A 12049-nucleotide genomic window follows, 5' to 3' on the forward strand; every position below is an offset into this window, starting at 1 on the left:
CGTATGTGTGTTGTGTGTGGGTGTGTTTGCTAACTCCAGAGGCTTTAAATTCTGTCTATAGAACTGAACACCGGGCCTTTCCCATCATGAGAGGTGATACCCCCCCCCTTTTCTTTTTTTAAATTGAAGGATTCTTCAATATGATGGTAATATTCTAAGGAGTCATTGACTCTTTTAACTGCTTAAAAATTATTTAAAACAAAATGTAGTCACATTGTAGGCACTTTGGAAGGCAGTTAAACTTAGGGGTGCCTGGCTTGCAGAGTTGATAGAGCATGTGACTCTTGATTTCGGGGTTGCAAGTCCAGGCCCCATGTTGGGCATAACACTTCCTTTAAAAAAACAGAACAAAAGCTTTAAATTAGTATTGGTATCTATAGCAGAGCACAGGGACTCCCACTAGATTTCTGTGCCATGATTCCAAACTCCAGGGAACTGTGAAGTATGCTTCCAGAGGCTCTTCTAGGCTCTGTCATGAACAGTTGTGGAGGAAGCCGCTCTAAACTTGCACTGTTGCACAAAGATGCCAGGCTGAACACGTCCAAGGAAGTCCTATCTTGGTGCTTTCTCACTGGAAGGCCTTAGGCTGTGATGGCAGATTCAATGACCCCATTTTGAGATGCAGGGCTGTGCTGAAATTGGGCCATGAGTATGGACACAGCAGCCGAGCTGCCTGCCGGCACATCCCTTCCATGCATTTATCTTGACAAGCACGACAGACAGCTTCAGTAACTCAATTTGCTTCACAGTCAGGAAGGCCCCAGAAGGCCAGTTGATAGCAGGCCTCCTATTGTATGTAGATGGACATTGTAATATATTTTGTATTTTATCTTTGAACTGTTCATTCCACAATTATTTAATGAGTTCCTACCCATGTGCTGGGTAACTACAAAATAAATCACTGCCCTTGGCTTCAAGAAGCTAATAAATGATTACCATATAGTACAGTAAGTGCTTTATTCAAGCCATGCACAAAGGGCCTTTGGAATCCGAAGGGGGCAGGGAGCCTGGGAAGAGTTGGGGAGAGCTGTGCAGAGGAGCTGGCACTTGGGTTTGGGAGGAAGTGTTTTACTGGCTGAGAAAGATGTGGGAGGGGCATTATTAGAGGAAGGAAAAAAGCCTATGTCAAGAATCATACCGTATGACACAGAGAAGAAAACACGTTTAGGTCCACTATGTGCCAACTACCCAACAATAACTTATCTTCCCTCCAGTTAGAAAAAGGAATAACAGGGAAAAATTGAGTTGACAATTTTTTTTTAATAATAAAACTTCCCAAATTTTTCAAGCATATGGTTGGTTCACTATAGAACACTATAATATACATTCATGTGCCCACTGCTCAGATGGAACAGGTGCTTTTACCACATTAGATTCAAAATTTGCTTTTTTTTTTTTTTTTTTTTTTTAATAAGAAGTTGGGATGCCTGAGTGGCTCAGTGGTTGGGCACCTGCCTTTAGCTCAGGGCACGATCTCGGATTCCCAGGTTCAAGTCCCACATCGGGCTCCTTGCATGGAGCCTCCCTTTCCCTCTGCCTGTGTCTCTGCCTCTCTCTCTGTGTCTCTCATGAGTGAGTAAATAAAATCTTAAAAAAAAAAAGTACATTGGACATAAGACCAGCACACCTTCCCCTTCTTCCTCCCTCAGAAGTAACAACTATGTCAGTATGAGCCTCTTTTGGTTATCTTTTCATTTGGTTGCCTTTCTTTTCTTTTAAACTTAGCTGTATGACTTTAAAAATAATTGTGTGTTCTATTTGGTATAGCTTTCCTAGGTGTCTGTAGCAGGATGGGTTGTGTTGGCTCAGTTAGCTTGTTGCTGTAGCCAGATGTCAGCTCCGATTGTTGTCATTAAAATATTGCATTTCTCCTCGCTGGTAAAATCTTTTCTATTTTCTTATTATGTATCTTTTCTTTTTCAAATATGCTTTGTTTTGTGCTTGTGTTATCTTTTTTGGTCACCTCCTTCAGAGTAATACCAGTGGTTTCCATGAGTACAGGCTGAGACTCACTATCAGCAGAAAGGCAGGCCCTCATCTGCCAGCGCGGGGACACTGTGTCCAGCAGAAAGATGCCGTTTGCTGGCTGCCGTCCTTTTTGCAGAGTAAGTATGAGAGTACCCTAAAAAAACAACTACAACAACAAAACACCCAGGCCTAAGATCTGAGCGTACGTGCCAGCTATTCGTACCGTCAATGGGGAAAGCAGCTGCCCAGCACCCAGAGGCCAAGGGCTGGTGAGATGATGAGGCCCCCAAAGCTGGCCAAGGGGGCCACCAATCCCTCAAGAAAGCTGGGTTCCTGTTTGTCACTCCACACCTTTTAAATTCATGAATCATCCACTTCAGGAAGAATGTTATAAACACACTGCCTTAGGATTGAGCTTCTCCCATCAAAAAAAAAAAAAACCAAAACAAACAAGTACTGCAACACCATCCTACAATCCAGCCTGTACACTAAAGCTGCTTAAAAGAGCAGTGAGCACAGGCCCCTCTGCTTCCTTACCCCTCCCCAACCCTCTGCTGAACACCCTCTGACCTCTGTTGGTGAATCACCATGTGGGTTTCCCTTTTTTTGGTGTCACGTGATCTTCGCATTGGGCTCTGTTGACCACAGTCTTCTCAAGATCTTTCCTCCCATCTGTTGAATTGTCCTGTGCTTCTCCTCCTGCTTCTGGATGATCGCCGTCTGCGGAGACCCCAGGCCAGACTCCCCATTCACACACCTTTCTGTCCTACTTCCTCAGTGCCCCTTCTATCCCCCACACCCCAGAATCACAGGCACCCCAAATGTAGGACATCCAAACCCATCCTCTAGTTTCATCATCCCAGAACCCGGGGTGCCTCTCATAGTGCCTGTCTCATCAGGCTTCACGAATATTCCCGTGGTTACCCAGATCAGAGACCTGAGCACCACCCTTGGCCTTCCTTACCCTCCACAACTCCCAGGTAGCTAACATGTGTCCCGTGCAGCTGCCCCTCCGCTGCCCCCACCTCCTCATTGGTCACCCAGCTCGGAGCCCACTTGCCCCCCACGTTCCGGGCTTGTATCCTCCAGCCCATCCTCTAACCCGCAGCCTTGAGCCATCTTTCCACAATCAGCCTGTTTCATTTTCCTGCTTCAAAACTAAAGCTGTTGCCCCAAACCTTTCTGATAAGTTCAAACTCTTACGTCTGGCATAAAAATCTATGATCTCACCCCTGCCCATCCTTCTTGGTGCTTTTCTCTCCTGATTTATGCCCCTACCAGCACACACGTACTGCTGTGGACCGAATGTGTCCCCCGTGAAATTACGCTGGAATCCCAAGCCCAGGGTGACGGCGTGAGGAGGTGGGGCCTTTGAGAGGTGCTGAGGTCACGAGGGGGGGCCCTCGAAATGGGGTTAGTGTCCTTGTAAAAGAGACCCCAGAGCGCTCCCTTGCCCCTTCCAGCACGAAGGGCACAGTGAAATGTGGGCAGAAAGCAACTTATAAGAAGGCCTCTCACGCGGACTTGACCAAGCTGGCACCCTGATCTTAAACTTCCAACCTACAGAACTGTGAGGAAGAAGTTTCTGTTGGTTCTAAGCCACCTAGTCTGTGGTACTTTGTTAAACAGCCTGAATGGACTAAGGCACTCGCCTATGTTATGCTCCAGCCACGTTGGATAGTTCTATTTCCTCCAGTCTCCTCTCTCTCCTGCCTCTCACCCAGTCTTTGTACCTGCTGTTCCCTTTACCCAGAATTCCCCTCCCTACCACATCCCCACCACCTGTCCTGCCTGGCTAACCCTGCTTTCATCATCAGGATACAGCCGCATTGTCGCTCGTCAGGAAATGTTCAGTGAGCTTAAACTATGTGCCAGGAATAATGATGAATGCTGAGCCTTCAAACATGAGCTACTTTTCTCTGAGGTCGAGGCATGAGCCTGGGCCTGCCTAAAGCCAGCCTCCTGGGCTTGTCATGCTAGCATTTGAAATGACTTTTCAGTCATTACATGTGTAAAATTTTAAGTGGAAGATCTATCCCTGGTCAAAAAGGAAGTTGTCTCCTGCCAAAATTTATTCAAGAGAAAAACAGCAGAAAAACAGCACATCGCAACGGGGAGACATTCTATGAAATAACCCGACCAGTACACCTCAAAGCTGTCAAGGCCATCAAAAATAAGGAAGGCCTAAGAAATTGTCAGGCAAAGGAGCCTAAGGAGACATAACGACTAAATGTAATGTATCCTGCATGGGATTCTGCAAAGGGCATTAGGCTTAAAAAAAAAAAAAAAAGGCTAAGGAATCCTGAATAGAGTGGGGGGGCTTTAGTTAATAATGTATCAGCATTGGTCTAAGTTATGACAAATGTACCATCTAAAATAAAAAACCTTTTGGGAAACAGAGGAGCCTGGGTGGGACAGTCAGTTAAGCATCCGACTCTTGGCTTCAGCTCAGGTTGTGATCTCTGGGTCTGATCTGTGGGTCATGGGATCGAGCCCCACATCAGAGCTGAGTGTGGAGTCTGCTTAGAATTTCTCTTTCCTTCAACCTCTGCCTCTACATCCCTCTCTCAATCTCTCAAATAAATAAATAAAACTTAAAAAAATAATTTGGGAAATGTGGGGTATGTGGGAACTGTATACTATCTTTACCATATTTTCTGTAAAACTATTCTAAAATAAACTTATATACATATATATATATATATATATATTTCAGTGATTTAACGCATACAATTACTGATGCACCATACTTTGTTGTTGTTGTACCCCACAAAATAAAATTCCTCAGAATCCCTGTGCTTTTAGAGCAGTGTTCTCACTGTAGCGGTAGTCCAGTACTATTTACAGACCAGGGTCTAAGCAAGGTAAGGGAGAGGAGTAAGAACGTGGGCTCAGGTCATGGGATATACACGTAGTGGTGCCAGAACAGATGGAGCCTGTGTACCAGGGGGAGTGAGATGGAAGCTTGAGAGGAGGTTGAGAGCAGGGAGTTTGAAATCAACTTTTGGTTGACAACAAGGTCTGAAGCACGCCTACTGGTGGCCTGACATAGAATGGCAGACAAGATCTTTGTGGAAAGGCAGATCTGGGAGGCCAGAGTGCTGGAAGGTTCTTCTGTAAAGATACTGAAATCATCAAGGATCATGTGTTGGAGAGAGTGATGATAACCAGGTTCCAATATTTTTTAGTGGGGAGTGACCCAGGTGTCGGCAGCAAGGAGGGAATGGCATGAACTTCTAAACTCTAGTGTTTTAAGAAGGAAGCAGGGCCCATTTTTTTGCATGTGATAATGAGGAGGAAGGAGGGCACCTTCCTCGCCTCCAGGCCCTGTGATGAGAGAGGGAAACCAGCTAACACTTAAGAGGTCTGCAAGGAAAGGCTTTACCTCATGAGTGATCTGGGTTTTCATGGGAGGGAACATGGAAGGGAAGCACTTGAGGAGGTAGAGGGTATTTTATCAACAAAGTGCCATAAAGTCCAGGGACAGTGGCAGATGTTGGGGAGTAGGGGAAGGGAGGGTGTGGAAGAGAGGCCGTGCCCAGCTGCATGGGGATAGCAAGGTTTCCACTTTCAACACTGGGGGAAACAGAGATGATTTGGCCAACATAAATATATTGAAACGCTATGCTCTACACAAGACAAACTTCCACGCAATCACTGTGGCAGCATGAGGTCTGGATGGCTTAGCCATTCGTATAGGAATTTCCAACAAAAAAGCACCACCATCATATACTAAAAATACCTACTCCCACTGTAGTTTATGGGTCCAAATGCCTAATGGAATAAACTGTCAGGAGCACATGATTGTTGGAATAAAATTCTATAGTTTTTCATTGGTTAGTCAGTTTCTCCCTGAGCAAACTGATTCAGAAAGTCAGATGATAGTCATTTGGGCTATTTCCTTCTATTGGGTATATTTTGAATCATCCGATTGTCTACTTTTTCTGTTATTCTTGATAAAAGTCAATCAAAGTTTAAATTAATTTTATCTGTTTATGGCCGACCTGTGTCAGAGAATTACTCCCGGGAAAAGCCTGTGCCCCAGTGTAAAGGTAGGGAGGTACATGTGACTTATGCTCTAACTGCCTCAAATACACATATAAATGTAACTTGATGACTTATTTTCCGTTTTTATGGATTGGAGTGGGGTTCAATGGATATGCAGCTTCTTTTATCTGCATATTAATTGCATCTTTTTTTTACATTTTTTATTTTATTTTTTTTAAAGATTTTATTTATTTATTCATAAGAGACAGAGAGAGAGATCGGCAGAGACACAGGCAGAGGGAGAAGTAGGCTCCATGCAGGGAGCCCAACGTGGGACTCGATCCCGTGACTCCAGAATCACGCGCTGAGCCGAAGGCTGACATCCAACCGATGAACCACCCAGGCGTCCCCTCCCCCGACCTTTTTTTACATTTTTAAATTTAAATTCAATTTGCCAACATATAGTATAACACCCAATGCTTATCCCATCAATTGCCCTCCTCAGGGCCCATCACCCAATTACCCCAACCCCCCCCCCCCCACCTCCCTATTAACTGCATCCTTAATTTCTCTCTTTCCCTCTTCCTGTTGTCCCTTGAAGTAGACTCCTTGGCTGGCAACGTGAAAATGTGTCTGCTGTGCTGGTAGCCTTGTTTGGTAATGAACTCCGTTATAACTTTCTTTCCTCCAGCTCTCTCCCTGTCTCTCCCTCTATCTCCCCACTCCACCTGATCACAGGGTCTTACGTTTCTCTTCTTTCTGGTGCCATCGTAGGGTGAAAGAAACTTCCTTCTGTGTGTGTGTGTGTTAATGTAGAAGGAACATACTAATCAAACTGGTCAGGGAGGAAGCTGGCAAAGATACAAGAGAAGTGATAGCAACACCACCATGAATTAAGGTGGAAAAAATGACATCTCAGGAGCATCCTTGTTAGTCTGCTCCTTTTCAGTAGTGGCTATTTAAAGCAATAACTTTGGTCAATGATGTTTTTGTTTCAAACTGTTCAAAAAGGTAGAGAATTCTGTGTGGTAAGATTAGGTGGGATGATTCTTCCAATTTTTTTGTATTTTCCAAATTCTTTGTGATGAACACATGTTCCTTTTATAATCAGAGGAAAGCAGTTTGGAAAGCAAGATAGCGTGTAACTTCTTAAGATTTCTTTTCTAAAAAGTATTTTTATTTGTTTATTTTAGAGAGAGTGTGTGAGTGGGGAAAGGAGCAAAGGGAGAGGGAGAGGAAGCAGCAGACTCCCGGCTGAGTGTGGAGCCCAACACAGGGCTTGATCCCATCTGAGCCAAAACCAAGAGTCAGATGCCCAGCAGACTGAGCCTCCCAGGGGTCCCATAACTTCTTAATATTTCTATGAAAAAGCTCATATACAAGGAAATCAAAGCGATGTTAAGGAGATCAGACTGCTGAAATCCTCATTGCAATATGCTGATACTGTTAAAAAAAAGATGAAAGGGTGATTAAAATTACAGTGTTGATGGGAAGGTGGTAAGTGATGGAATGATAACTCCTAGTTTTCCTTCCACATAATAGCACATGACAAGTCGAAAAGTCAGACTCTTGGAGTGATTTAAGTGTTCTGCTGAAGCAAGAAAGCCTTACGATGGGTTTGCCAGAAAGATTTAGGCAAGCTGTATAAACCGCAAAAAGACCAAGGAACGTGGAAAGAGAGAGATTTTTATTTTTTTTTTTTTTTTCAGATTTTATTTATTGACTCATGAGAGACACACAGAGAGAGGCAGAGACACAGCCAGAGGGAGAAGCAGGCTCCCTGCAGGGAGCCGGATGTGGGACTCGATCCCAGGACCCCGGGGTCTCGCCCTGAGCCAAAGGCAGAGGTTCATCCTGAGAGAGATGTTTGAAAGAAAGCTGAGGGGAAGGCATTTCACTTCTATTTTGCAAGAGTTCCATTGTGGCAAGATAGGAGTGTTAGAGTCCTTGAGTATGAAAGGAATAAACAGCATTTGGCATGACTTAGGAAATACTCATTATCTAAATAGATATAATTTCCTAAATGTAACCAGTATGTTGATAGAAGAGAAGGGGATACAGTGAGATTATAAAGTAACTTGATTTTCCTCAGGACTGCACCTGTAAACGCTTCGCAGTACTTGTGGCCTCCCACCCCTGGATGAAATTTCCAGCAGGTCTCCTCACTTAGATCGTATCTAGTCACTTTTAGTCAGTAAAAACTATCATTTTGGTAATTAAACGCTTGTCCTGGTATAATAGTAAAACCCCGTCCCCAGGTCAGACTTGCGATGGAGGGGGAACCCTACTTGGTGCGTGTTTTGTCTCCTTCATTGCTTCTCTTTCCTCCCACTCTGCCTCCCTGGAATCCCACCCTCCTCTAGTCCTCCATTAAAATGTGGGCTGGAGTAAAGCCTGTTCTTCCCAGGCAGTTATCTGGACTGTTTAAATGAAAAAAAAAAAAAACTCCTTAAAAGAACAACTTGTACACAGAGTATCTTCAGGGATTTTTATTTAGGGGGAGGAGGCGGGGAGGAGGTTCTCATAGCAGAGGCAATGGTCCTTTCAGCATCTGGGACTGAATGTCCCACTTCTAGGATGGGGTTTGCAAGGCTCTTACCTGAGAACTCCCCACTGCAGTGCAGAGGTGCTTGGGGCCACCTAAGCCAGAGATGGACAGCTTCCTGCCCCACCTCCCCGATCTTGCTTACTGTTGTATATTCCAATTTCCCCCAAGAGAGGCCTTCTGGTGCGCTGGTTCATGGCACTCAGCAGGGCTCACGTGTGGTGGGCACAGCTCAGCTGATGCAGAAGCCCCTGGCCTTATTGTGGAGGCAATGCTGCTGCTGCCCTTACAAAAATTAGGGGGTACAAGGGCTGGGGGGAGGAGTGGTGAAGTGGGGATTATCATGGGGGTAGCTCCTCTCATCATGGTGTCCCCCATGGAGAGGCACACAAGGATTGAAGAACCCCATCTGCCTGAGTTGTGGTTTCACTAGCCAACACTGCAGCGAGATCTTCAGTGCCTTTTGACCCAATCCACATTTTCTCTATGTTCACAAATTCATCAAGAAGACCTGTCAGATACCTTGCAGACTACTCAGAGTTCATTATGGTTAGAGCACAGGTTGCTCGTACACAGAGGCTACAGATCCTTATGAAACCGCAAATTCCAATTCCTATGCCACTTTCACAATCAGTGGCTACTAAAATGTCACCTTGTATCATATGTAGGCCCTCAAAAAATTATTTGACATTAAAACAGTATATTCATATTGAAATCATTGATTTGGACACAATAGGACTCAAACCCAAGACTGAGAATGGTATGTCATTGGAATCTGCTGGGGGGGATTTTGTTTTTTAAAGATTTTATTTATGTATTCATGCAAAACAGAGAGAGAGAGAGAGGCAGAGACACAGGCAGAGGGAGAAGCAGGCTCCCTGTGGGGAGTCCAATGCGGAACTTGATCCCAGGATCCTGGGATCACACCCTGGGCCAAAGGCAGATGCTCAACCCCTGAGCCACCCAGGTGCCCCTTCTGGGAAGTTATTTTTAAGTCCCCAAATGTGACCTTAATTTTTAAGAAGGTCCACTGATGATTCTGACGTGCCAAGGTTGGGAACCATTGATAAATATTTCCCAGTGGATCAATCCAGCAACTCCCGGTAAAAGCCAACAAGGAATATGGCTACATCAGATGTTGGTGTGACATGCACGAGACAAGGAGACATTTCCCCAGATCATATGACAGGGTTGTAAATAGTGTGGTTTCTTCCTTAGTGGCTTGCTTAGGCCACACACTGTTCCAAACAGAATAAGGGAGTTGGTGTGGAATAAGGATGGGGTAAACCTCATCGTGGGGGGAAGACTGGTAAACAGGAGAATATGCTTAACACAAGATCTCTGAGTACCTACTAGGCATTAGGGAGTAAGACGGCGGATACCGAAGATGGACTATACAACTCTGCTTGAGGCCATCCAGGAAGCTACACCAAATTGGGGACCACTTCAGTTGCATCCTTTGGAATCAGCTGGACAAGAGGGAGGGAAGAATGTCCAGGGGAGGAAACAATACTGTGCAAAGAATGGAGAGGATAGACAGTATGGCCCAATGTTCCAGGAACTGCAAATACTTGCCAGCCTGGGGGTGGGGGCAGGATAGGAGGAGAGTAGTGAAGAGACCAACGCAGGAAGTCTGGCAGGAGCCAGCTCCTGAGGAGTCTTGCATGCTAAGTACTTGCTGGGAATTTATTCTATAGAAATGGAAGGCTGTTGAGGAATTTAATCAAAGAAGGAACCTGAGGGAGCGATCTCCTGGAGCATCAGTTAGTGGGATACCAGCAGAGGCAGGAGAGAGTTGAGGACTCTTAGGACAGTCCTGGTAGAGAGCTTCTGCAGCCATTGTATCGGGATAGGGGCACCTGGGTGGCTCAGTGGTTGAGCGCCCACCTTCGGCTCAGGGTGTGATACCAAGGTCCTGAGATCGAGTTCCATGTCAGGTTCCCTGCAGGGAGCCTGCTTCTCTCTTTGTCTATGTCTGCCTCTGTGTGTGCGTATGTCTCTCATGAATAAATAAATAAAATCTTAAAAAAAAAAAAAAAGACAGATCAGGGTTGATGAAGTGACTGATTGGATGACATTGGGGAGGGGAAGGGGAGGTGTATAAAATGACTTCCAGTTCTGGTCTCCGTGGATGAGGACAGGTGCCAAGTCCCGAGACCAGACCAGTACAGGAGGAGGATCACACTGGTTGGGGATGGTGAAGAGTCCAGCTTTGTGCTGAGCTCTGGACACGTCACCAAGTGCAGGGAGGTGGAATCTGAGAGCAGCAGCCAGAGAAAGGGGAGGATAACCAGGAGAGAGAGAGTCACAGAAGCACAGGGAGTGGAACATTCCAGGAGGGAGTCTGGAAAGGAGTCAACAGTGGGATGTGGGCTGAAAGCTGTCAATCGCTTTTGGCCTCAGGCAAGTCCAAGGTACCCTCGGCAGAGGCAGGCGGACAGCAGGCGCCTGGGCTGCGCAGGGACCTGGGGAGCGGGGCAGGGAGGCGGTGGGCTCTCTGGAAGACCAGGGTGGACGGAGATGCCCCGGGCGCCCCGCCAGGGAGGACACCCGGCCTCTGGGTTCCGGAGCAAGAGACTTCAGCGGGCCTTAGTTCGCGACGTCTCAGCAATGCCTGCTGCAGTTACCACTGGGGTTATTTCTCTCCTTAAAATTTTCTTTAAAGGATTTTGTTTATTTATTAATTCATGAGAGACACAGAGAGAGAGAGAGAGGCAGAGACACAGGCAGAGGGAGAAGCAGGCCTCGTGCAGGGAGCCCGATGCGGGACTCGATCCCAGGACTCCAGGATCACGCCCTGGGCCAAAGGCGGCGCTAAACCTCTGAGCCACCCAGGGATCCCCTCTCTCCCCAAATTTTGATTGCAACGGGGACTAGGGATCATAAATTAACTGTAATTAAAGGAGTGACACTGACAAGGAAGAAAATATTGCCCTTGTCAAAAATACACCCATTTGGAGGCCAGAGTCCGCTGAGTCCGGCGAGTTGCTGGCCCCACGCGGCGCCCACCGCGCCCCGCGCCCTGCTGCTCCCGCTCTTCGGGGGCGTGGCCACTGCCGCCCGCCCCGCCCCCGCCCTCAGGGGGCGTGACCACCGTCGCCAGCCCCGCCCCCGCCCCGGGGGCGTGGCCACTGCCGCCCGCCCCCGACCGGCTCCCCGCCCTCAGGGGGCGTGGCCATCGCATCCAGCCCCGCCCCTCGCTCTTCGGGGGCGTGGCCACTGTCGCCCGCCCCGCCCCCGCCCACGTGACCTGTCAGTGCGCGGAGAGGGAGGAAGATGGCCGCCGGGTTTGGGGAGGGCGAAGCGCTGGAAGCCGCCGTCTCTCCCTTTCCCGTTTTCTGACAGCACCTGCGGCAAAGGAAACCCTTTCTGTTCACGCCGTGGGCGCGGGCCCCAGGCCGGGTTGTGAGACGGTCAGTGCGACGGTCGGCTTCGCCGGGTGACGGGGAGAGGAGGTGGGGGCGAAGCCCAGCGGGGAGGGGGCGAGGCCACGAATCTGGGTGGGCGAGGCCGAGAGTGGAGGGCCCGGGGCCAGGTGGAGAGGGGGCG

The 12049-nt window shown here is 47.5% G+C and overlaps 1 protein-coding gene across 40 annotated transcripts in view; it reads left to right on the forward strand.

Annotated features, from left to right (window-relative positions):
- Positions 1-11667: 11667 nt before the first annotated feature.
- KIDINS220 (kinase D interacting substrate 220) overlaps positions 11668-12049 on the forward strand; it is a 107814-nt gene continuing 107432 nt past the window's right edge. For 12 of the 40 annotated variants that reach the window (XM_026009157.2, XM_072767779.1, XM_072767780.1 and 9 more), the window contains exon 1: positions 11740-11913. The gene's annotated coding sequence lies outside the window, so the exon portion shown is untranslated. Of the gene's footprint in view, positions 11956-12049 lie in introns of all 40 variants that reach the window. The other 28 variants (XM_026009158.2, XM_026009144.2, XM_072767760.1 and 25 more) reach the window with 12 other exon arrangements.

The sequence above is a fragment of the Vulpes vulpes genome, chromosome 8, assembly GCF_048418805.1.
Source record: "Vulpes vulpes isolate BD-2025 chromosome 8, VulVul3, whole genome shotgun sequence".
Classification (NCBI taxonomy): Eukaryota; Metazoa; Chordata; class Mammalia; order Carnivora; family Canidae; genus Vulpes; species Vulpes vulpes.